Source organism: Oxyura jamaicensis, chromosome 1 (genome assembly GCF_011077185.1).
Source record: "Oxyura jamaicensis isolate SHBP4307 breed ruddy duck chromosome 1, BPBGC_Ojam_1.0, whole genome shotgun sequence".
NCBI lineage: Eukaryota > Metazoa > Chordata > Aves > Anseriformes > Anatidae > Oxyura > Oxyura jamaicensis.
The window spans coordinates 93,215,368-93,238,741 of NC_048893.1; the positions used below are offsets into that span (position 1 = coordinate 93,215,368).

The following is a 23,374-nucleotide window of genomic DNA, read 5'->3' on the forward strand; positions in this document are numbered from 1 at the left end:
AAACAGTGTTAAATTAAGGCATTTCAATCCAATTCTCCTAAATACTTCTTCAGGTATTCTTCAGCAGTTAAAAAAATAAATTTAAACACATTAATTTTGCTGTACGTTGGGCTATTATCTGTGCTGAAGAACAGAAGCTCTGCCTTTTGGCTTTGACTAGGCAGAGTGGGAGTTTTGTTTGCAGCAAGAGGGCTACAAAGCCAGAAAATAGATACAGCATAGCAAATAATGTTAATAAAAATGAGTGAAAGTGTATGGAAGTAAAACTTAGAACTATCATCTAAGGTTATGTGAAAAACAATAGCATAGCATGCTAATTATACAGGAATTAGCAGTAAAAAGGTTACCTCTTTTTATTGTAAATGGCTTTTGTCTAGTCAAACATCCAAAAGAAAAGAGAAATCCACTTAGGAATACTGAACATATAACATTAACAAAGCCACATCTGCAGTACTGTAGAGTACAATATACATTTTAAGAAATATCTACTAAATAAGAAAGGAGTGGAAAAAAAGGGCGAAAATGGATGGCTGTCTGCTGGAGGGTCTAATTAATAGCATAGCCAGTTAGGAAAATATAAGCTAAAATAATGTGACCTAAGGAAGATTTAAAAAAAAAAAAAAAAAAAAAAAGAAAGAGAAAAAAGATAAAAGATAAATGTTACTGATAAGCTTGCTCAACAAATAATTCTCCTTTGAAAACTGTTTTCTAGACTGCTTAGTGAACACAGAATACTTAGCAGCTCTCTGAAACATGCTGGTCAGAGTGTCATCAAGTCATTTTGGTGTGCACAGCAGATTGATTAAGTGATTGATCAAGCTGGGAGCTGAACTCTGGTGTCCAAAATCGTATGTACTTTGTTATCAAGAAAATTGTCTCGTATAAACCTGTGTGCTACCATGTCCAAAATGCTTTCAATGCTTATTCAATCCTGCATGTCTTTATTCTACGCTGCAATTTAAAAGACAGATCATCCTCCTGACCCATCTGAACAGGGTATGTTTATCATCCAGCACTCTGCAACTTACAGTCCTTTTTCTGAGACATTTCAGTGACACCGTTATAAAGAAAACAGGAAATAAAGCATATGCATTCATTAACTATTTGTCAGCTTACAAATGGAATTTCTGCCATTTGGAATTATGTGAAAAACAAAATAAAATTCAGGAATGCAGAGGAAATGAAGAACTCAATCTCATTTTGGCAAACACATGCTCACATTCATTTATTCTTTTTTACATCATGTAACAGGGATGTAGACAAAGCAGTGACATTTAATGCCTTCTTGACCTCCACCTTCAACGCCGATGATGGGCCCTGGTACCCCAGAGCCCTGAGTTGGAGGACTGTGACTGAGGTAATGATGAACAGCCAGACAACCCCAAACTTGTCCAGGACTTCCTGCTCCAGCTGGATGCATGTAAGACTATGGGGCCTGATCAGATTAATCCCAGGGTACTCAGAGAGTTGGCTGATGTTGTTGCAAGACATCTCTCAATTATTTTTCAGTGGTCTTGGGAATCCGGAGAGGTCTCAGTCAACTAGAAGCTGGCAAATGTCCCAGTTTTGAAGAAGGGCAAGAAAGAAGACCCTGGCAATTACAGTCCTGTCAGTCTTACTTCAGTGCATGGTAAAATCACAGAGAAGATTATTCTGTGAGTTATTGAAAAACACCTGAAATGCAATGCAGTCATTGGTTACAGCCAACTTGGTTCACAAGGGGAATTCCTTTTTAACGAAATTAATTTCCTTTTATGACAAGGTTACCCGTGTAGTTGACCAATGCAAGCCGGTAGATGCAATATTTTTATTTTTCAGCAAGGCTTTCCATACTGTTTCTCATAGGATCCTTCTGGACAAAATGTCCATCATACAGCTAGATAAATGTATAATGTGATGGGTGAACAATTGGCTGATGAGTCAAGGGTTATAGTAAATGGGATTACATCAGGCTGGTGGACAGTCAGTGAGGTTCCCCAGGGCTCCATTTTAAGGCTAATTCTCTTTAATGTTTTCATAAATGACTTGGATGTAGGACTTGAAGGTATACTATGTTTGCAGTTGACACTAACTTGGGAGGAGCCATTGAGTCTTTTGAGGGAGGCCTTGTAGAGAGATCCTGACAGAGTAGAGGGCTGGGCAATCACCAACTGTATGAAGTTTAACAAGAACAAGTGCTGGGTCCTGCACCTGGGGTGGGGTCACCCTGGCTACATATACAGACTGGGGGACAAGAGGCTGGAGAGCAGCCCCACAGAAAGGAATCTGGGGGTTCTGGTTGGCAGCAAGTCGAATATGAGCCAGCAGTGTGCCCTGGCAGCCAGGAGGGCCAGCCATACCCTGGGGTGCATCAGGCACAGCACTTTTGGCTGCTGAGGGAAGGAACTGTCCCACTCTGCTCTGCACTGGTGAGGCCTCACCTCGAGTGCTGTGTGCAGTTTGGGGAGCTACCATATAAGAAAGATATAAAACTATTAGAGAGTGTCTAAAGGGAGGCTACAAGGATGGTGAAGTGCATAGAGGGCAAGATGTATGAGAAGCAGCTGAAGTCCCTTGGTTTGTTCATCCCGGAGAAGAGGCGGCTGAGGAGAGGCCTCATGGCAGCCTGCAGCTCCCTCATGAGGGGAGCGGAGGGGCAGGCGCCGAGCTCTGCTCTATGGGGACAGCGACAGGACCCGAGGGAACGGCATGGAGCTGGGACAGGGGAGGGTCAGGCTGGGTAGTAGGTAAAGGTTCTGCACCCAGAGGGTGGTCGGGCACTGGGACAGGCTCCCCAGGGCAGTTATTATTTCACTGAGCCTGATGGAGTTCAGGAAGTGTTTGAACAATGTGCACCAGTGATACAGGGTTTGATTTTGGGGTGGTCCTGTGCGAAGCCAGGAGCTGGACTCAGTGATCTCTGTGATCCCTTCCAGACCAGGATATTCAGTGATTCTAACAAATGAACAACTGAAAACTCTTCTGTGCTTCCAATTTCAGTCTATTTTTTTCTAACTTTGTAAGTTTCATAAAGCTCAAGCTATAAATTATAGACAGTTGGTAAATGATTCAAAGCAGTTCAGGTAATTATTGTTCATGTATCATAGAATGGTCAGTAGCATGCAACATTGAGTATAATCATGTATCGTAATTGGCTAATTCCTTGTACTCTTTTCTTTAAATAAGCTACTTGCATGCATACTTCCTCATAAAATCTATCAGCTAATAATTAACATGCTATGGAAATATAGATCATGCTTTGTATTAAAGTCTCATTTTCTATGAAATCTAATTTCTTGTTTCTTATGAAGAAAACACAACTGTCTGCTTAGTTGGACATCACAATATATATTTTTATCATAGCAAGTGTGACACCTTTGATTATAGGAAGTCAAACATGCTGTCTCTCTGCCAAAAATTAATAGACTCTTCTGCTTCATTTCTTCGAGAAGCTATTTTACCTCTAAGTGCATGGGAACCTTGTATGTTTGTACAATGTATAAGAAAAGGTGCAAAAAGAAAAATCTTCATATGCAGGTAAAATTTCTTGTATCCACCAGAGCTGCTTGAATGCCTCTTCTGCATTTACTTTTAACCAGAACAGATTGAAAATGTTAGCCCTGAAGTAAACAGATGGTGTCAATAATGACTGATACTCATTGGAGTTCTATAAACACACGCATATTAATAGCCCGTCAAGCAGCCCATATTGTAATCAAATGATACAAGTTACATACAGGAATAAAAAGTGTGAGTAAGACCAAAGTGTTTTAGAGTCAAAGTGCCTAAAATTGGTCTTTTCATTGCATGCTCTTCTAATGTAGCTTGTTTGGGTTTGGTTTGGATTGTTTTCACTGTTAATAATCATATAACAGTAAGGTAATTTATTAACGTGCCAACTGCTCTGAATGTTACTGTTGCATAAAAGCCTACATGAAAATATAGATTATGCTCAGTGATTTTCATTATTAATACAATTCCATGTAACTAACATTTGCCTAGATTCCCAGCACCACAAACAGTCCTGCTGCTTACCATTCAGAAAGCTAACCTATGTCAGTGGACAGACTCATTGTGCAGCACAAGGTTATGATATTCTAAGACAGGATATAGGAGAGCCTCTATGTATATATGCATTTTGGAGGTGTTAAAGCTGCAATGCAATCAGAGATGTAACTGAGTTCAGATTTTCGTGCAGTATTAATATAGCACGGTTGACAATGAGACAGAAAATTCTTTGCTGATACCTACTTGCTGTTGAGTGCATTCCGTTTAGTAACTGCACAGACTGATAACCTGTGAACTAAATCTTTCAGTATTCTTCTTTTTGTGAAAGTGTGGGGACCTGTGTAAAATGAAATGATACCAAAACAGAACTCAGTGCTTAAGTCTTAGTTCCCAATTTAAAAAGTCATAAATGACTTCACAAGAGGCCAGACAATGGAGTATTCCAGATATTCAGATCAAATGACTTCCATGGTGAATGCATGAAGTAGACGAGCTTAATTTGATTCTTAGTGCTTTTATTCAAATGAACATAATCTCTGTTTTGAGCAGTCTCAGTGGTTGTATGTGCTGATTGCTAAAATAATCTGATTTATATAGAAAGCAAGCACTGCCTGAAACTTAACAACATCAAATCTTATTTCAAAAGAAACCTTTGTACAAACCCACAACACTATGCTCCTGTCTTTACTTTAAGCAACAGTTTTCTGAAGTTCAAAAATATAATCTCCCACTGTTAATTGGTTATATGCACTTTTTACTATTTGAATTATATGAATTACCTCATCTTATTTTTGACAGAACCCAGGACAGGTCAAAAACAGTAAAAGCTTTAAAACTCCTTGAAAAGTGTGATACACTGGGGGGGGGGGGGGGAGGATAGGTCATTAATGATCCTAATAGAGAAACAGAATTTGGAAATGATCAGTCATTTCCATTCTTAAGTTTCTACCTCATGTAGTGGTTAGGGACATGGTTTAGTGGTAGACTTGGCCATACTAGCCTAACTGTTGGACTTGATGGTCTTAGAGGTCTTTTCCAACCTAGATGATACCATGATTATATGATAATATGAATTAGCTTCTATATAGCAATGCATCTTCTTTGTTTTTATAGAAGTGATGACATGAATAATAAGTACCTCTCTGTGTTCTTGTTCCTCTATGTATTTAAACCCTATGATTTTTTTGAGGATCTCAAATTCTTTTCAATATATTTCAGAGGCTTTGTTTATCCTTTTCTAGAACATTTCTCCAACTTTCTGGGCAAAGGCAAGCTTGGTAGGGAGGTTTACTTGTATTTATCCACTGGAAAGGCTGCACTACAATTTAAGTCCAGACCTAAGAACACTAATTCTCAATATTCATTAAAAATTCCCTGCAGTTAATGAGTCAAATGTCTGCCAGCTAGGGTTTTTAATCCAGTGATAACATGATTTTTGCCTTTCTGTCTGAAACAGGCTGTGCAGATTTCATTCAAAGACTGACAGTTCACTATCAGACATCCTCTGCGGTGATGAGTTCACTGAAGAACCTATATGGAAGAGCAAATACTGATGAAGTACTTTAAATCTAGGATATGAGGCTAAACACACTCTTGCAACAGACATTGCTCATTTTAATTTCCCTTTCTTAAATTTGGTTTTACAATTTCCCTTTATAATGTAGTAAAAGGGAGATATTTTCCACATTTTATTTTTTTACACATTTTCCATATTAGTAGGGCATTGGGTAAAACTAATAGCTTCATCTACCGTTTTTCCTTCATTTTCTTTTGATGCATAAATAAAATAATTCAGAACATACGTAATTCCACTTCTAAGTGTCAAATATTTAAAGTATTTACTAGTGTTTCATCTACTATTACTGTGTGCTTAGAACTATCGTGTATATTCTGCTTTTCTACTCCAGTTAAATCAATTACTCCAAAAAAGAAAAAGCTGTATATGTTTCCATGGATATCACTTAAGATTCAATATTTAAGAAAACATAATTTTGGTTCAATATATATTAGGCAATGTAAAGGTATATAATATATATACATATATATATATCTTCAGTAAAGGAATAGTCTTTGAGGACTAAGTGGGATTATAATTTTCCAATTAAAATAACATAGTAGAGTGCTACTATGTTAAATTAAAGGACCAAGCAAAAGAAAAGTAATTTGAACTTCCTGGATGTATATATTACTGCATACACAAACTGTAGACGTGGTATGTTGATCTATATTGGCCTAGAGGCTGACAAATTTTGGGAACAAAACTAAGGGTCTTGGATATCAGCTAAGTTCAACTGACATACTAGAAATTGTCTGAAATGGTGGCTCAGCAATCTGGATAAACTTAGAGTCATCAGCACAAAATGCTTTTGGTTCAGAGTGAAATCGATGAGGAAGAACTTCCATACTGAGAGATTTTTTCTATTTGTATCAGGTGGTGCATAGGTCAGTGAATTTTTTAAGCACAAGATTCGTGTTCCCTTAAAACTAATTAAATATTAATTCTGGAAAAGCTGCATTACGTGCCTCTGACTGAGCTGGATCAATTCTAACTGTTTTTCTTCTTCACCTTACTTCCAAGCAAAAGGTTGGCTTGGAATAAATTCATCTACTTGGGTAAGACCCTTCTGCCTCCCACTTTATTTCTCACCACCTTTTCATCCATGAGACTGCCAAACTTGTCTTGGAAGACAGACTCGAGTAACAAATGTTAAGCATGCCTCACTGTTCTTGCTCCTATGAGATTTTGAATGTTCCCTGTCTGCCACCTTCACTCCTAAAAGTGTTGTTGTCATTTATAGTTGTACTCAGGCACAGCTATTTCATTTTTGTCCCATCTTTCCTGGAGAACATTGGTTTTATATATGCCATTGTAAACGAGGTGAAGGTCACTGTGGTTATTAGATTATAGTTACTTTGTTAATGCATAGTGAGAGCATTTTAAAGATTCTAAATAGTTCAATATCTCTGTACTAGGTAATGGTATCTGTCACTTTTTTTCCCCTCTAAATTATGCAAAGAGGTTCCAGTCAAGACTGGGAATCCATTGCACAAGTATTTTTAAAAATTGTACGTGACCTGAAAAAACTAATTATAAAGTTTTGGGGCCGTTTCTTGCGTTAAGGAAATAATTATCTGAGCTAAAAACCTCAGGGCATTTGTCCTACCTCTTTGTCACATTTCCCTATATGTTAATTCAAAGTGTTTCTTACAGCTTTCTTCTTTTTAATGCTAGGGTTTGCTTTCTTTTATATTTTTTTCTACAAACTTTTCATTGTGCACATATTGTACTTACCTCAATCTAAGATTTTGAAGCATGGTACTTTCATGCTTTGTAAGAATTTCCAGAGGTTTATTTTGAACCTTGTTATTTTGATAGTTCTTTATTCTGTCAGCAGTGACTGGAATAGGATGGTACTCAGGGGAAACAGAGGTATGCACCACTACAAAGTCTGTATATTTTCTGAGATCCCTTACGCTGGGGTTATGACTGTCTCTAAATAGACTTGTCTAACCTCACATTCTGTCAGTCATTCAAAATAAAAGATCTACATTCAGTCTTCATTCAGTCCCTAGGAGAAACCAGACAAGACATCCTAACAAAATAAATGTAGGAAATTGCACTGTGTTGTGCCACTTAAGTCTGAAAAAGGATAGAAAATCCATAGCTTTCTATTGTTTTTCTTCTTTCTGTGCAGAGATGGGCCTTCTGTATGCAGTACAATCAGCACTTGTAGCTTTCCCAAAATGCTGTTGGCCAAATTCATCCTTAGTGCAAGGCCACCAATTATTGGAGAGACACTTTGGATTAATGTGACACTATACCTAAATAATAATAATTATAGTATTGTTAGGGTCCCATAGTGAAGTCATACTGGTTTCTCTAACTAAGAAATCGTGTAGATGGTAAAAGTTAAAACAGACTAAATTACATGACTAAATAGAAAAGAAACTGTCTTTGCCCCAGAGGACTGACAGCAAAATTGATTTTACCAAAAACAAACATGAAGTCACTTTTGTTTTCCTTCTGTTTGTTATACATTGACTATAGTAGGGACAGGAATTTTACTGTGTCTCCTTCCATGCAGTAGGTACAAAGAAGGACCAAGGCCAACATGCTCCATGGATTGTTGCTTCAGCAAATCCAACAGATCTCAGCACTCATCTCTATGTGTTTCAGCCCATGACAAAGTGAGTACCATGTTGTGTTGCATGGGTACACTTACAGAGCACCCACTTGTTCCTCAAACATGGGCTACTGAGTAAAGACCATCTGCTATTAAATAATATCATATAAAAATAAAATTTGAGCATCCTTTAACTGTTCTCTCAAGACAGAAAAAGGATAACAGTTCCCCAGGTGCCAGAGGCCTGACCCAAATCCAGCTGAGGAGATGTCTTCAGATCTGATTGTCTTCACTTCAGCTGGATAGAAGAGCTCCATCCTGTTCAGTGTCTGAATTAAGGTGATTGAATTAAGGTGAGCAAAGATTTTGGGGAAAAAAAAGAATTTCCTAAAGGTGAGCAAACTGAGGGGAAAGGATATGGTAAGCTTGGTAAGCTTTTTAAAACCTACCTCACAGTTGAATCCTCATCACAGTAACCATCAGTGAGCACAACAGAGAATATTACCATTATCATTTTCTGTGTACTGAATAGGTAATACTGTTTTAAAGTGATCTCTGAATCACTTCAAGTGATCTCTGGCTTGTTGTTGCCAGATGACACTGGGCAGTTATTGCTTTATTCATGTTTGACTGGGACTGTTTTTCTCCTTTATTTTTGCTGGAGAGTCTTACTGGCTTATTATGTAAGAACAGTTCCCTGCATGCCCTTCCAAGAAGCATGGAGGCCTTGTGATTATTGTCTTCCTGTCTGTATGTCTCCACTTAAAGGTTTCTCTCAGTGAAAAGCATATCAATAGCTGTCATATTATTTGTATCTGATTTGTTTCTGGCCCATACTTGTGAATCTATGCTTTCTCACTAGAAAGTAAGTTGCAAAATCACTGACTTAACAAAACAGTCAGGAGCTGAATAAGGGGTAAAGTGGAAAGCAAAACCAAAAAAAAAAAAAAAAAAAAAAAGTCAAAGCTAGCTGAGATAAGAGTGACTTGTAAGTTAAGAAAAGGAAATAAAATGTGCAGTTTCAGACTGTTATTAGGAACCAAAGGCTCTAGATTGTCCTACGGGTGTGGTGTTGCTCAGTTTACATGCTCAGCAAATTTATGTGCATGCTTTTGTGTACCAAGCCAAACACATCCCAACTCCCTGTTGGCAGTTCAGGTCTCCATCACCTATATTCTAGTACAGATTACAGCCCCACAGTAAAGCCTTGCACAAACATTATGCAGCAAAGCTTCTGAAAGTGGTTTTCCTTCACCTGATGAAAAGACCACTGACAGAACTTGGAAGACTTTTGGGCACAATGTGTAGTAACACTCAAACATCGTGTAGCTTTCTGATTTACAGCCCTTTATGGGCAGCTGTACAAGCTGCCTGCCCTGCTTATAGCTGGGCAAGCTCTTTGGCCACCCACTTATGTCCACCTGGACCTTCTCTGTTTGTTTGCTTCCAGGCAGCTTTTGGGAGCTAATGGAAAACAGAGTTTTGAGAGAAGAGAGGAAAAAGAACACAAAGCTAGTCTACTAAAGAAGAGCAGAAACCTAGGCATCTGTAATCCTGAGGTAAGGGTCAATTCTACTCTTCCCTCTTCTCTCCTAAGCTGTGTGTAAGGCACTGGCCTCACTCCTCTGCTGGCTGAAGGCTCCAAAATGAGTTTCTGTAAACAGAGAGGAGTGGCAGGCTAAACGCAAGGATCCCAAAGCTGCTAACCAGGAGCATCCAGCTGACAGGTATATCTGCATGATAGCAGGACTGGGCAGCCTGTACCAGTTGCAAGGCAGCATCAGGCTGTATGATCTGCCACAGCTGAGAGACCCACTGTAGAACAACAAGTTCAGGAAAATACTTGCAATTTATGTGCAGTCTAGAGATGTGAACTGAATTGGGGAAAATGCCCTTGTTTTTGAAATAGTCACATTTCAGTGAGTGAGAACTTTCACCCATCTCTCTCTATAAACAGACGGTTCAGAGGCTAACCTTTTGAAATTCAGAGGATGATAAATATTTTCTGCAAAGAGTGACAGATGTTTACATGTTTATTATCCTGTCTTTTTTACTTACTTGTTGACAAGCCTCAGAATACAAAAAAAAAAATCAAAACAAAACAACAAAAACACATTTTGTACATTAGTCCACATTTAACGGATACTTGTTTTAGCCTCTGTTTTACTGTGTGTATGATCCCCATTTCACACAAGCTCAGTTTTCTTAGCTACTCCCTCCTCCAGAACTTTGAGCCTGTTTTAGCCGTGTTGCTGATAATCACTCCTTTCTGTAAAGACACCATCTCCCAGAGGATTTTGAATTATGGGAAGAAGTAAATACTGCTATTTGGAAAACTGTTCAGAGAAGCAGAGTGATTTTTGAAGTGATTACTGGTAATACTGAGTGTTGAGCAACTGTAGCATTTATCATCTAAATTACTTTTAACTTACATTCGCAAAGTCTAAATCTAATACTACTTTGTCTTCTATGTCTGAAACATGTTATACAACTTAAAGCATGTATTACTTTAATTTTGCTGGGTTAATAGTGTATTCTGCCTAGTAAAAGAATAGACTTTACCGTGAGAAGGGAGCTTCTTAAACAGCAAAACAATGCTTCGGTTCTCAGACTTTATTACTGTCTTCAGACTGAAATAGCATGATGGCATATGTGTTTGTAATTAGATACTATTTCTAACCTGTTGTCTATCATTCTCAAAATTTCAATTCTTGAGATAGGACCTTCAGCGAGTTAAGTGTGAACTGCAAACAGCTTGTCTCTGTGCAATGCTTTTATAAAATATGCATAAGTCTTCTGGTTGATAGAGATACGGTATCCCACATACCTTCCTGTTCTAGTGAAGGTTACTCAGTCAACTAATTTTAATCATATCTTGAAGTAGAAGAAACTACACTTTTTCCACTTGAAAGCTGTCTCAGATATTTTATGTTTGAAGTGACCAGTTCCTCTGACTTGATTCACTTTCCAGTATTTATGGTTATTGTTTTCTTTTCCCTTCCTTTTAGGACCAATCAAAAGAGAACTGTTCTACTTTTACTCACAGTCAGTTTCTAATCAACAGCACTATCAAGTTCTCACAGAAGGCACCAATCTGGCATTTTTTCTGTATTGAAATTAGTTACTAGCTGCAGTTTAATATCTTTTTAAGGTAGTGGCTTAAAGCAGAAGAGACAGACAGAGAGATTGCAAAACAGCAAAAGGCCATTTTGCCATGCAAGATAACCTTCACATGTAGCGAATATGGGAAATGTGGCTGCACAGTATTGTGAAGCTTTTCTATTGTACTTGCAACATCAATGACTAGAGAGAGATACAGAAAGTAGATAACCGAAAGTATATAATTTTTGAAGCACAATATCTTTAATCTTAGCTTAACAGTGAGACCTTTTAGTTTCAGACTAACTTAACTAAATGGGAGAAGGTAGAATAGAGCAAACAAGATGGCAATGAAGCTGAGAACAGACTGCATAGTGATTTAGAGAAGTTCCCTAAGCAACACGTAGCATGTAGTAGATCTGTGGTGTTTTATTGATAATAAGGATTCATAATAGATTCGATCCCACGATGTCACATGTGGTGCGTTGCAGGCACTACACAGTGTTACAGTTTGGTAAAAATAAAATATAACAAAGTATGTGGGACTTGTGTGCCTGGCTCTGCAGGATGTTGAAAGGCTGATGCATTCCTTCCATCACAGTGCGGATGTCAGGTGGGGCGATTGGGGGGTGAGGTGAAAGTGGTATCTTGGTCAAGGGTAGGATCTCTGTTATGCAAATCTGACAGGGTAATTTGATCTGTTTCCATGTTGTCTGGTGTTTAGATCCTTTTTACCTCAACTATATATATGCATCATGGCACAGCTATATGACCCAAGCCACAATGCCAAGTGCCATTGAGACCATTACATCATTGTTAGCTGTAATGTGTAAAGAAGCCAGGTTTACATAATTAAACAAGGCTTTTGACACCATTTCATCAACTTATATACTGCGTGCATACATTTAACGTGGTTGAATGCTCCCTCTGAGATGAATGTGCTACTTCCATGCCTACACATGGAGGATAAACCTTGCTTGGATTGTAGTTCTTAAAGGTGGATTAAAAAAATTTGATGTAATTAGAGAGAGAAGTGGGCACTGGGCCTAGTGATTAAAAGTTCCTTTTTTGTAAACTAAGAATGACAGTCATTGACATGTACTCTGGCCATGCATTATTCTCTGTCATTTATTCAAACACATTTTTAAAATAATCTCCCTTTTTATAAACATGTATGTGTACACAATTTGTAACTCCAATTGCTCTAATTGCATCTAATCTAGTCAAATTCCTTTTTATTAAGGTTCACACTGTGAGACTAATGAACCTAAAGCACTGGAATCATTCTCATTATACATGGTTTGATATGTTTAAATCTGCATTGTCTCATGCCCAGAAGAAAAAAAACAACAAAAACTACCATGATGCAAAATGCATCTTCTCAGTCACTTCCCCTACAGGAAATAAATTAATTGTGTTTTAGCAGGGAAATGTAAGCAATGTTTCCGCTACAGAATTTTAATATGAAGGAATGTCTGACTAATGAAGAGTGTTTTAAAGGATTATAAAACTAGAAGAAGAAAAGCCAGCTGAAGGTGATGGGCAGCTGGGTAATACAGGCAGCTGACATACCTATAAAACTGATGTATCCAGAAGCTTAAGAAATGATCAGTGTCTGACTGACAGACACTAGTCCTTTGATATTTTTTTCCTGGTGGCATGTAAACAGGAAACCTTCTAGAAATCATACGCAGGTTCACTCTTCCCTTGTTCACACCCCTTCCAAACATGTTCTTCCACAACACATGCAATTAACTGGCCAACAAAGAGACTGAGTGGACTTGGACTGTGTAGGTTATATATATGTAGAGAGGAGCATGACTGAAATAAAATCTCTTCTAGTCTTCACAACAAAATACACCTATTCTTTGACGTACTGCCAGATATGTAACAAAGTAAAACAAAAGAAAATCATGCTTTTCCACTACATTCATCATGGACTCTGCTCAACAGGTCAAGGAAATAGATCTTGCTGTGTGATAGTGAAAAAACTTTTTGAGGTTCAGGGAGATGTTTGACTTCTCTCCCCAAAGAAGGCTACAGAAGACAAACTAGACTTAAAGGCTAAAAATCACTGTCAAAACATATCTTAGCCAGCCTTTTCCCCAGTCAGGGGGATGCACGCTTATCCCACCTCTGTACCACCGCTCTCTTCTGAAATGGGAGTACAGACAGGGTATACAAGGCCAGAATTTCTGAATGAAAGCTCGTCCATGAGTAACAAAATAAATTTTATCACATAACCTATAAGAAGGGGTTCCTTCTTGTGACAATGACATTGCTGTATCTGGCAGAACAAATAATGACCTCACCTAACTCTGTCCTCTTGGTGCCTCCGATACAATATATTTTTTCTGTGGCTTTAAAATTGTGATAAGAGCTATCAAAATAGTTAATCTCTCCACCTGCCCTAAGGGAGTGGCTTTTATATCACATTTAGAGTTGGGCAAAATACAGAAACACTTTTCCAACACAATTTTCATTGACTTTTTCATGGTAGTTTTTCAGTCATTTTTAGCCACTGATAATTATGCATCATCTAACACAAATATGTCAATAAAGTATTCCAGATAAGTCCTCAGTAATGAGAATACATAAATCCCTCACTCAATAGGCTATGCAATCAGTTCACCACCACCACCCTAAAAAAAACACCAACGTTTAAAATACTGCAGTCTCTATGACAATTCATTTAAAGTGGAATTTGTTAATGTTGGATGAGATCCTCAACTGCGGTAAATCAACATTCCCTGAAATCAATGAAATAACCCTGAATTGCACAAGATGGGAGTTAGTCTAATAGTTTTTGTAAATAGGGGTTCCTTTTGATGAGTTTTGTTGTAGTAGTTGCATCTATTTTAAGTTTATTTAAATAAGTTTATTTATTCAAGAAAACTTTACTTGTATAAAATATTTAAAATGGCATAATATTACTTCTTTCTATTTTCAGGAGATAAAAGTACAAAGGTTTTACTTATGTGGTTTGTGTTACTCAGTTCCCCTCATATTTGGGTAGGAATGGGTAAGAGAAGATTTAAAATAGCGACTCTATTAAAGTAAAGAGGTTGTTCTCTTTAACTTCTTGTGGTCCTCTGATCTCCCTGACTGGGGACCTAGTCAACTGTTGCTCACAGTCAGCTGTGGTGAAGGGGAAGAGGCAGGTCTTCCCCTTCTCAGAGTTCTCAGAGTGAGAACACTGATTTCAGTTCTGGAGCTGAGACTCCTTGCAGGTTGCATAGTTTAAGCATGGTCTTTATGTTCTATCTCATCTTTTTTTCCCCGCTGCCAGCTACAGTACTCAATCTCACTTCACTTTGTTGCAATGTTAACATTCTCTCTTTGGGTAGCACATGGTGATTTTGCAGTAGACTGTGCGTTTTTCTGACACAGGCTGATTCACTGCTTACCTTTCAGAGCTTTAAGTCCAGGCAAAGACTTACTTTCATGAAGTCCTTAAACAAATGCTAAAACTGTGACAATAAGATATGGCTTGCGAAGGGCAAAGAAAAAGGTATCTTTGAGTGATGACCTTTTATTTTCTCATGTCCTGTGATTAAGCCTCAGAAAGAAGATGAACATTGGAAGAAGTTGGAAGAAAGAGTCTGGAGTGTTGTCACTTGACATTCTGTATTTAGCATTTCCATTTACTGTGCTAATGAAGTGCATGTAACAAGAACCTCTATAGGTAAGTAAAAATAGCAGTGAAGGTTTGGTTTTGATATTTTTGACACATAGTCTGGTATCAGATCTAATATACATATCCCAAAATACATCACAGTATGTCCCACAGCATGTTAAATTAATAACATCCTGCTTTCTTTTGTTAGCCCTCTATGTACAAAGGGTTACAAAACTGCCTTGTGTATGTGGGTTTTCAAATAAAATTTCCAATTTCCAGATCCACTGCTTGTCTCCACAAGTTCAAAAGACATCCAAAAGCAGGGAGAAATGACTCCATGGAGTTGAACCTCTGTACTCGTTATGATCTGGTTAGGAAGCACCTGTTATTCACCAGCTTAGAAAACTATTTGAAATTCAAGTAAGTCTCGGCAAGCACCTAACAAAGAACATCAGGAAGCTAGGCAGCTAGCCAGTTTCATATGCCTCATGTCTCAGTTTTTGCTCTCATGCTCTCCCCCACTACCACATACTGCCTTTTTCCTTCTTTTTCTTCTATATTTGAAGTAACTAGAAAAATGCTACTGTTCAAAATATCTCCTATATATTTTCTAGAACGGAGATTTTAATGCCTTTTAATGACAGAAATTATGTGGTAAGGCATGGCTTAGGAATAAAAGAATGTGCTAATATAGAAAGCCAAGTCAGAATTTCCTTTCAAAGGAGCAAACATGTAAGTATTAGTGAAAAATGTGCTTGGGCCAAATTAGGTTGAAAGCCTGGCACATGATATAAAGACTCGAAGCACATAATTTCCAGTTTTCCTAAGGTATTCATTGAGGCAACAGTGTGAAATTAACTTCAATTGTACGCAATTTTGGAAATGCTTTATGGTGATGATCCTTTCAGCATTTCTAACTTCTTAGTCAGAAAATAGCAAAAATGCTATTTTTGCTAGTTTACAATTTCTATTTTTTAATAATTGAGCTCAACAGAGGGAAAAGTTAAATCTGACGTAAATTCATACTTTTTGGCTATCACAATTATTTACATGTTAGGAGAAAGAGAGATGCTATCTGTGAGTTCATGAATGTTCACAAAAACTACACTCTGTACTGTTTTAAAAACAGCATTGAAACAGGCTCAGGCTAAGCTTTCTGACATCCCTGGATCTATAAGGCCATATCTTTGCTGAGCCTTTCATCATTCTGAAGGATTACATGCACAAAGTTTCAAACTTTGGGACCTGTCAAAGTCATTTGATTTTCACTTAGAGGTGGGAAGGCTATATTTTTTCAGCCAGTGTTTAGTTTTCACATCTCTAAATTTGGATCTTTCTTTGATTTCAAGAAGTATGGATTGAATATGCTTGTAGTAGTGATGGTTTGAAAATTTTAACTTTTAACTCATCCCAAAACTTCACCAAGGATTCTAGAGAATGAGAATCCATTCACTTTTTTTTTTTTTTTTTTTTTTTTTTTTTAATGTATATGTTGATTTACCTAAATGTTACAACTCCATACCACTACCATGCATGTCTACCACTTTGGCTTTCTCTTGCCACTGTAGATTGGGGTGTGTGATTCTGTTTTGATGAAATGCAGAAACCAAATTAAATTAAGCCAGTAATGGCAACTGTGTGAATATCCATGAAAGAGAAGGTCTAAAGCAACCAACTTACTGAAAACACATACAAGAAGAAAAACAAATCCAATACTCTGAGTGTTAACTGTAGATTGAAAGATGAAGTGAGGTTTGACTTCATGATGTGTACTGATGTGGGAAATTAAATTGGTCTGGGTAGCTTCAGGGAGCAAACAATATTTTTCCTTAAGGGTATATAAAATGTCATCTTTTCATCCAAAAAATGCTAATACGTTACTTCTCTGTTAGCATTTTGTATTTAATATTAACCTGCAATTTATTCCAGAAAAAAAAAAAGAAAAAAAAAAAGCATACTGCACTCTAACGTGTCTAGAAAGCCAAAAGTTGTGTCTATATCTGAATAAGCACAGGACTGAACTTCCTTACTGACTTAGCCAATCCAAAGATCTGCAGTGTTCAAGCATTACCCTTGATTCTTTGTTACAGTGACAGAAGACAGCAAGTACAACAAGACAGTAGTGCTGCACTTGCTATGAGTGTGCATATGCCTATGTGGTGCACTGTTTCAGGAGAGGTCAAATGTAGTGATAGGCCAGGGATAAATTTTATTTATTTATTTATTTATTTAACCCAGCAACGTACAGTTTGTTGTCTCATGATGCAAGGATTACCTGACCCTGGCACATTAGCTATACTAATGGCAGAGGGTGCCATGTGGGCCATGAACTTACCTCAAGTATCTGATTAGTGTGCTGTGTTCAAGCAAGATTAAAATAAATAACAGATTTGGGTTTGGCAGGGCATTTCAATTCTCTATCAGTCTATTAGCAAACATTGGCTCTCCTGTGTAGTGGATTGTCTGGTCAGCTTCTTACAGACATTCAGGGTAGTTTTATTAATGTGCTTTCCCAGGAATATAGGATTCCTCATCCTTTCTCTTTTCCTGAGTCATGTTACAGTTGAGATTTGGGTCTTTCACTACTGGTTGAATGAGTATTTGGAAGTGTTCTGTGACTTGCAATGTACCTTAGTCTGTGAAGTAGCTTCTGAATTATATATATATAGCCCAGTTGTCCATGTCTGCAGGGGACAGGACTCAATGATCCAAGTAATTGTTTCCAATCCGGTGTTCTCTAGCATCCAAAAGTATAGAATAGAAGGTAGATAAAGGACAGCATCTATCTGGCTGAAAGCAGTGATGCACACTGTAGGTTAGTGCCTACATTTTAGCTGATCAGCCCATGATCTCTATATGATGAACAAATATAAACAGGCAATTCTGAGGTACTGTTCAACTCACCTAAAGGATATAGGTAAGATACTTGTATGAGTCACACCCTGAAATCAGGACATTTACTCCACAGGAAGTTAAGGACACACAGGTCAGCTGTATATAGCTAGGTAGCTACAACATGAAGTTAGATGAAATTATTTCAGCTAGTGATACTTGGTTGAAATAAAAATAAAACATCTAAAAATAATTCCTGTGCTGTTTACTGGCAACATACCAACTGGAAGACCAAATCTAGTTGTTTTTTTGATGTTATACTTCAAGAAAGGTGTGGACTAATTGTAGAATGTCTACAGAATGATTACAGTCCTTTAAAACCAAGAGCTATACAGAAGGACTAAGTGAAAGCTAAATACAGATTGGAGGAGAAAAGGACAGGCAAAGTGAAACAGGAGAAAAAATACATTAATTTTCCTCAGTTATATGGCAAATCATTGTAGAGATTGCATTATACACCCCTTACCCTGTTCTCTTACCACACCAAGTCCCATTTCTGCCTCTATACTTCACGTTGCTGAGCCACATCTCCATCCCCTTCTGCTGCAGCAAAAGGCAAAAGTTTGGTGCATGAATAGAAGCAGTAAATGTGTTTGGGACTCTGCCAAGACCTCAGTCATGGCTTCACTATGCCGGGGCAACTGGAGGATGTATCGCCCAGCCTACTAGTGGGACATCAGAAATGACCTGCATTCAGACTAAATCTTTTTTTTTTTTTTTTTTTTTTTTTCTATTTTCCTCATTTCTGATAGTAAGCTCAAGGAATTATGAAACAGATGAATTTTGCTGCTGTTTCTCAGTCTTTTCAGGTGCTGCAGCAACTTATGTTGAATATTTAACCACCTCACTTTTATAGATCCCAATTTACTGATTTGTGACAACTTTCCTTTCTCTCTCACCCTTTCATCACTCAAGATGTAAGACAGGTAAGACAGAAGCGTGGGGGAAAAAAATCAGCATGCATTAGGAGCCCATGGAAATGCAAAATGAGAGAGTAGGAAAAATATGCAAATAAGCATGCTTGACTCCTTGCTGCTAGTATGCAAGCCAGAGTGAAAACAGCCTGAAACTCCTCAAATTGAATAGGAGGATTTGTTAGAGGCTGGGTAACTGAAAGGGGGACATTTAGTGAAGCCTGTAGCTAGCTAACCTTATTTTGTGAAAACATCTACATATTTCTAAAGCCTATTTTAAGTCTGATGTTCTGAGTGTATAATTGCATAGTGGTTTTGTTGTTGTTGTTTCTATATATTTCTATATACTACGGAAAGTGCTGTTAGACCATCCCTCCTTGAGCATAACATTGGAGACCTTTTCTACCAGTCTGAGTGATACGGAATCTGCCTTCCCATATGGTCTCCACTCCTAAATATGACACAATCTGTCCCACCCTTCCCTGTCCCTTCTTGAGCACAGGACCCAGAACTCCTCCTGGTCTCATGGTGTCATTGGACCTGTGGTGTCTTCCCATTACTACCATGACACAGACACCAGCAGCTCAGAAAATTCTGCTGTTACTATGGGATTTGGCCTGACCTACAGTGCCTCGGCTGGTATTGTGTGGGACCAGAAGTGACAGAAAGGTTATCATGTCTAAATAAGTCTCTCCAAGCCTTCTCAGCTGAAGCTTCCAAATCATTTAATCTGGTGGCAGATGTACTCTTTGTCACGCAACTAGTGAGGATGATTATGGGGATCATAGAAGAAGTCTGTTAAGAATTCTGGTGCATCATGTGGGATTGCATATATGAATCCTAAGAAAACCAGCATTACAAACCCTGTGCAGTTATCTGCAAATAAATTTATATTTGTACAAACAAAAGCTGGCTGAAGTTTTGAAGTGGGTTTCAGCAGATAGTTTTTTCCTTACCATGCTCATTTATCCTGAACAAGTCTATCACCTTTGCAGTTTAATTAGCCAGGCACAAAAATTAAAACTTTTACCTCCTCCAAATTTGTAAGGGATTTTTTGTTTGTTTGTTTTTTTGTCATCGTATTTCTCCTTCCCCTTCTCCACCCCCTCCCCCCCTGTGTCTAGGTAGAAAGTGGTGTGGAAGCCCTAGAAAAGAGCTCGGTCTCTGTATGGGAGGATATTTTTAGGGTAAAGGATCTTCTTCCCGTGTTTCATTAAAGTCAGCAGATATATAACTTAGTCCTGGTTTCTGTTGCTACAGTACAGGCATTCCTTTCTAATTTCCAAATTCTTCTGCACATTTGCTTCAGGAATGTGTCCCATAACTTTTCAACCTTGTTTTAAGATTAAATAGGAAAGTTGCACTGTTTAAATCCACATAGTGTAAAGAATGAGAAAAGTTGCTTGTCATTCATTTTAATGAAGATTGAGATGGCTATAGCGCACAATCACCAAATTTAATGAAGTAATTACTTTTCAAATTGATTTCTAATTCTCTACAAAAAAAAAAGTTCCCATTGTTATTAATGAGATAGTAATAATTAACAGTACCTACAAATTAAAATTATTCTTCTCATGTTATATTACATGCTTTGAGATGTTGTACAAATTTGCTGCATTTTTAATGTGGAAACTGATTCTGAGTTGAATAAAACTCAAACCGTTAATTCCTTTCTGTTGATGTTATCTTCCAATATCAGTACATACTGTCTTCCCCCTATTCTTCTCTTTTCTGGCTGCTGCCACTCCGGAAAAAGCCCTCTCTGTCACTCTGGACAGGACAATAAAAACATCTGCTGACATGCACAATGATAAGAAAAGCAAGCAAAATATTAATCTCTGTAAGACCAGAAAAGATTGCTGAAAATATTCAAGGATCACTAATCACTTCAGTGATATGTTGTCAAAACTGTCTTTAGTTCATTGTGCAAACACATGGCCATCATATTGAGGATATCTGTTGGAGAGATGTCACGTACTTCAAGATGCAGCCTGACTTTACCTATAAGTTCAAAAAAAAAAGTTGCTGTTTGAAGGAGTGATAATATCTCCTGCACCATGGGAGCTGTGCTTCTGCCCAGGGAGTTTATTCCAGTCAAATCCTATTCTATCAATTCCAATCCAATCTCTATGTGCCATCAACCATGGGATCTTTTGGCCCATTCCTATTCTGCTATTTCATACTGCAGGAGCTCAGTTCAGTTGCAGTGATAGACATTTATTTGTACAATTACATTGCTGTGGAATGATGTAATTGCATGTTGGATAAAGTGCAGGATATAGGCACTACTGTCTCTTCAAGAGACACCAGACTTCATTTCAGCAGCTTTCCTTTCCCTGCAATATTACACATTTGTGTTACCTCTCTGGCACTTCTCTATTCTGTCTGGGCAAAGACCTGACTTTTTGCACTGCTGATCTTGTCTGATATTCAATCATCTGTGTCACAGTGTCCTTTCATGCTAGCTGAATTATACCTTTGAGTCGTCTTGTCAAATTATAACATCAAACAGACATAGGCTCTCCAGAAACCAGTCCTCTTCCCAAGGGAAGACATCTTCCTCAGTCATCTTGGAATCTTCCCAATATCCAGAACAACATGTTAATATGACACTCTCAGCTTTTACTTGAAACATGAGTTTTCTTTTAATCTTCATTGGCAAAAATCAAATTGAAACCCAAAGATGGGTTAAAGGCTTAGATATTAAAAAAAATAACCCAATACACTTCCTATTTTGAAATGTAAAGAATTTTTAAGACTAAGAACTTGATGTGTAAACACTCAGGTTTGGCAATACTGGAAAAAGAAAAAAAAAAAAAAAAGGGCACACAGATTTGAAGATTTGAAGAACACTGTGTGTTCTTCCACACAGATTTGTTAGAAAATAAACATTATGAAGCCGGAGTATCCATTCACCACCCCCACCCCCCACCCCTTTTTTTTTTCCAGATGAAAAGAGTTAATGTGCCACTCTTCTTCATTAGCTTCAGAAGTTAGCATTTCATATAATAACAGATCAATGAACTAAACACATTCCAATTAATCACTTCAGGGTTATTTGATTGAGCATATAGTCAATTCCTTGAATAAATCAATGTCGGGTTAGAAAGCATTTCAAGTTAAGCTTTTGGAGAACTGCAGGCTGGAATTCAGGGAAAAGGAGAGCCAGTTGAAACCACTAGAAAGAGCAACTGCGTTGCTCTTTTCAAACAACTTGCATGCTTGGCATTGCAAACACTTGCTACCTTTTGACTTTAATGCTACAATTTTAGAAAAAATAACTTGGTCTGCAATAATTAATATTGCCAGTTATGATACTTCCACCACAATACTACATTAACCGTAGTCTATACAACTGAAATTAGGAAATGTTTCTTAAGCTGACAGAGAACCAGGTTCTGCTGCAGTCTTTAGCTTTAGGGGCACAATCGGATCACAGAGGCTCACGTTGAAATCCTGCCAGCACAGGCAGAGCCTCAGCTGTGTGTGCTGCTGAGATTGTGTCCCTAGCTCTTTAGCTAGCCAATGCACTGGTTGGATTGGGTTGTGGTTTATTTGCTCAGTGCACTAACCTGAACAAAGGACTCAGCCCTGAGACTAGCCCCAGAGGAGATCCTGGTGTGGAGGAGAAGCTTGGTCACCTTCCGACACTGCAATTTATGGGGAACTTTGGGATTGTATTAAAGAAGGGAATCACAGTGACCTCCTGCTTAGCTACTTTTATCTCCTTCTCTGAGGTAGACTACTGTGAACCAGTGCAGAGACTAGCTCTAGTTTGTGAGGAAAAAAGGCTGTTTTGTTATCATGGTGCCTTAGAGCTTCAAATCAAGAAGGAAAAGTGGCATATAATGGAGGCGTACTTGCCCTCCTTTCAGCTTCACAGCAGCTTCTGAGACAAAGGAAAGTGACTAAAGTGGCAGCTTTAAGGCATGTCACTTCATTTAAAGGTGTTATTATGCAAGTAACCTTTTCTGAAATCAGCTAGTACCTGCATGACTCTCAAGTCAGCCGGTATGACGTTGGCTGTTCTCTAGGTAACTCCGAAGGGGTGCCAAAGTGCACAAATCTGCCTGGCATCATGTTTTCAATGCTGACAAAAGTCCAGGTGTGTGGTGAGAGCTGCTAATGGACAAAGCAAGTCATTCCCCTCCCACCAGCAGGTGAACCACACTGGGAGACATCTGTCATCAGGGGAGAGCTGTGAGTGTGCAGCCCCCAGGAGAGAAGGCTCAGGGGGAAATCTACCTGTGGGTGTAAGCACCTGATGGGGCAGTAAAGAAGATGGAGCTAGGTTCTTCTCTTCTCAGGGGTACACAGTGAATGTACGAGAGGCAATGGGTACAAGCTGAAATACAAGAAATTTCATTTAAATGTAAGTTTTTTTAATTATTTTTTTATAGTGAGAGTGATCAAGCAGCAGAACATGTTGTCCAGATGGTTTTCAGACTTTCTAGCCTTGGAAATTGTCAAAATGTTACTGGACATTGTCCTGGGCAATCTGCTCTGAGTGACCCTGCTTGAGCAGGGAAGTAGGCTTAGATGGTCTCCAGAGGTCACTTCCTACTTCAGCTCTCCTCTAATTCTGTGATACTGTGAAATAAATTAAAATAATAATGATAATTTAAAAAGTAAACAATTATTTAGAAGCCTTAAAAAAGAATGGTAGCAAGTAAATTTCTTAAGGATGGTTCAAAAGATTTTTTGTTTCCCCTTTTCCATCTACCTTTTAATATCAACAT

At 38.1% G+C, this 23,374-nt stretch overlaps 1 long non-coding RNA gene across 1 annotated transcript in view; it reads left to right on the forward strand.

Annotated features, from left to right (window-relative positions):
- The first annotated feature begins 1,252 nt into the window (after positions 1-1,252).
- Positions 1,253-23,374, forward strand: part of LOC118160470 — a 28,044-nt gene continuing 5,922 nt past the window's right edge. The window contains exons 1-4 of the long non-coding RNA XR_004747524.1: positions 1,253-1,630; positions 8,073-8,464; positions 9,562-9,670; positions 14,769-14,895. This is a non-coding gene — a long non-coding RNA (uncharacterized LOC118160470). The remainder of the gene's footprint in view (positions 1,631-8,072; positions 8,465-9,561; positions 9,671-14,768; positions 14,896-23,374) is intronic.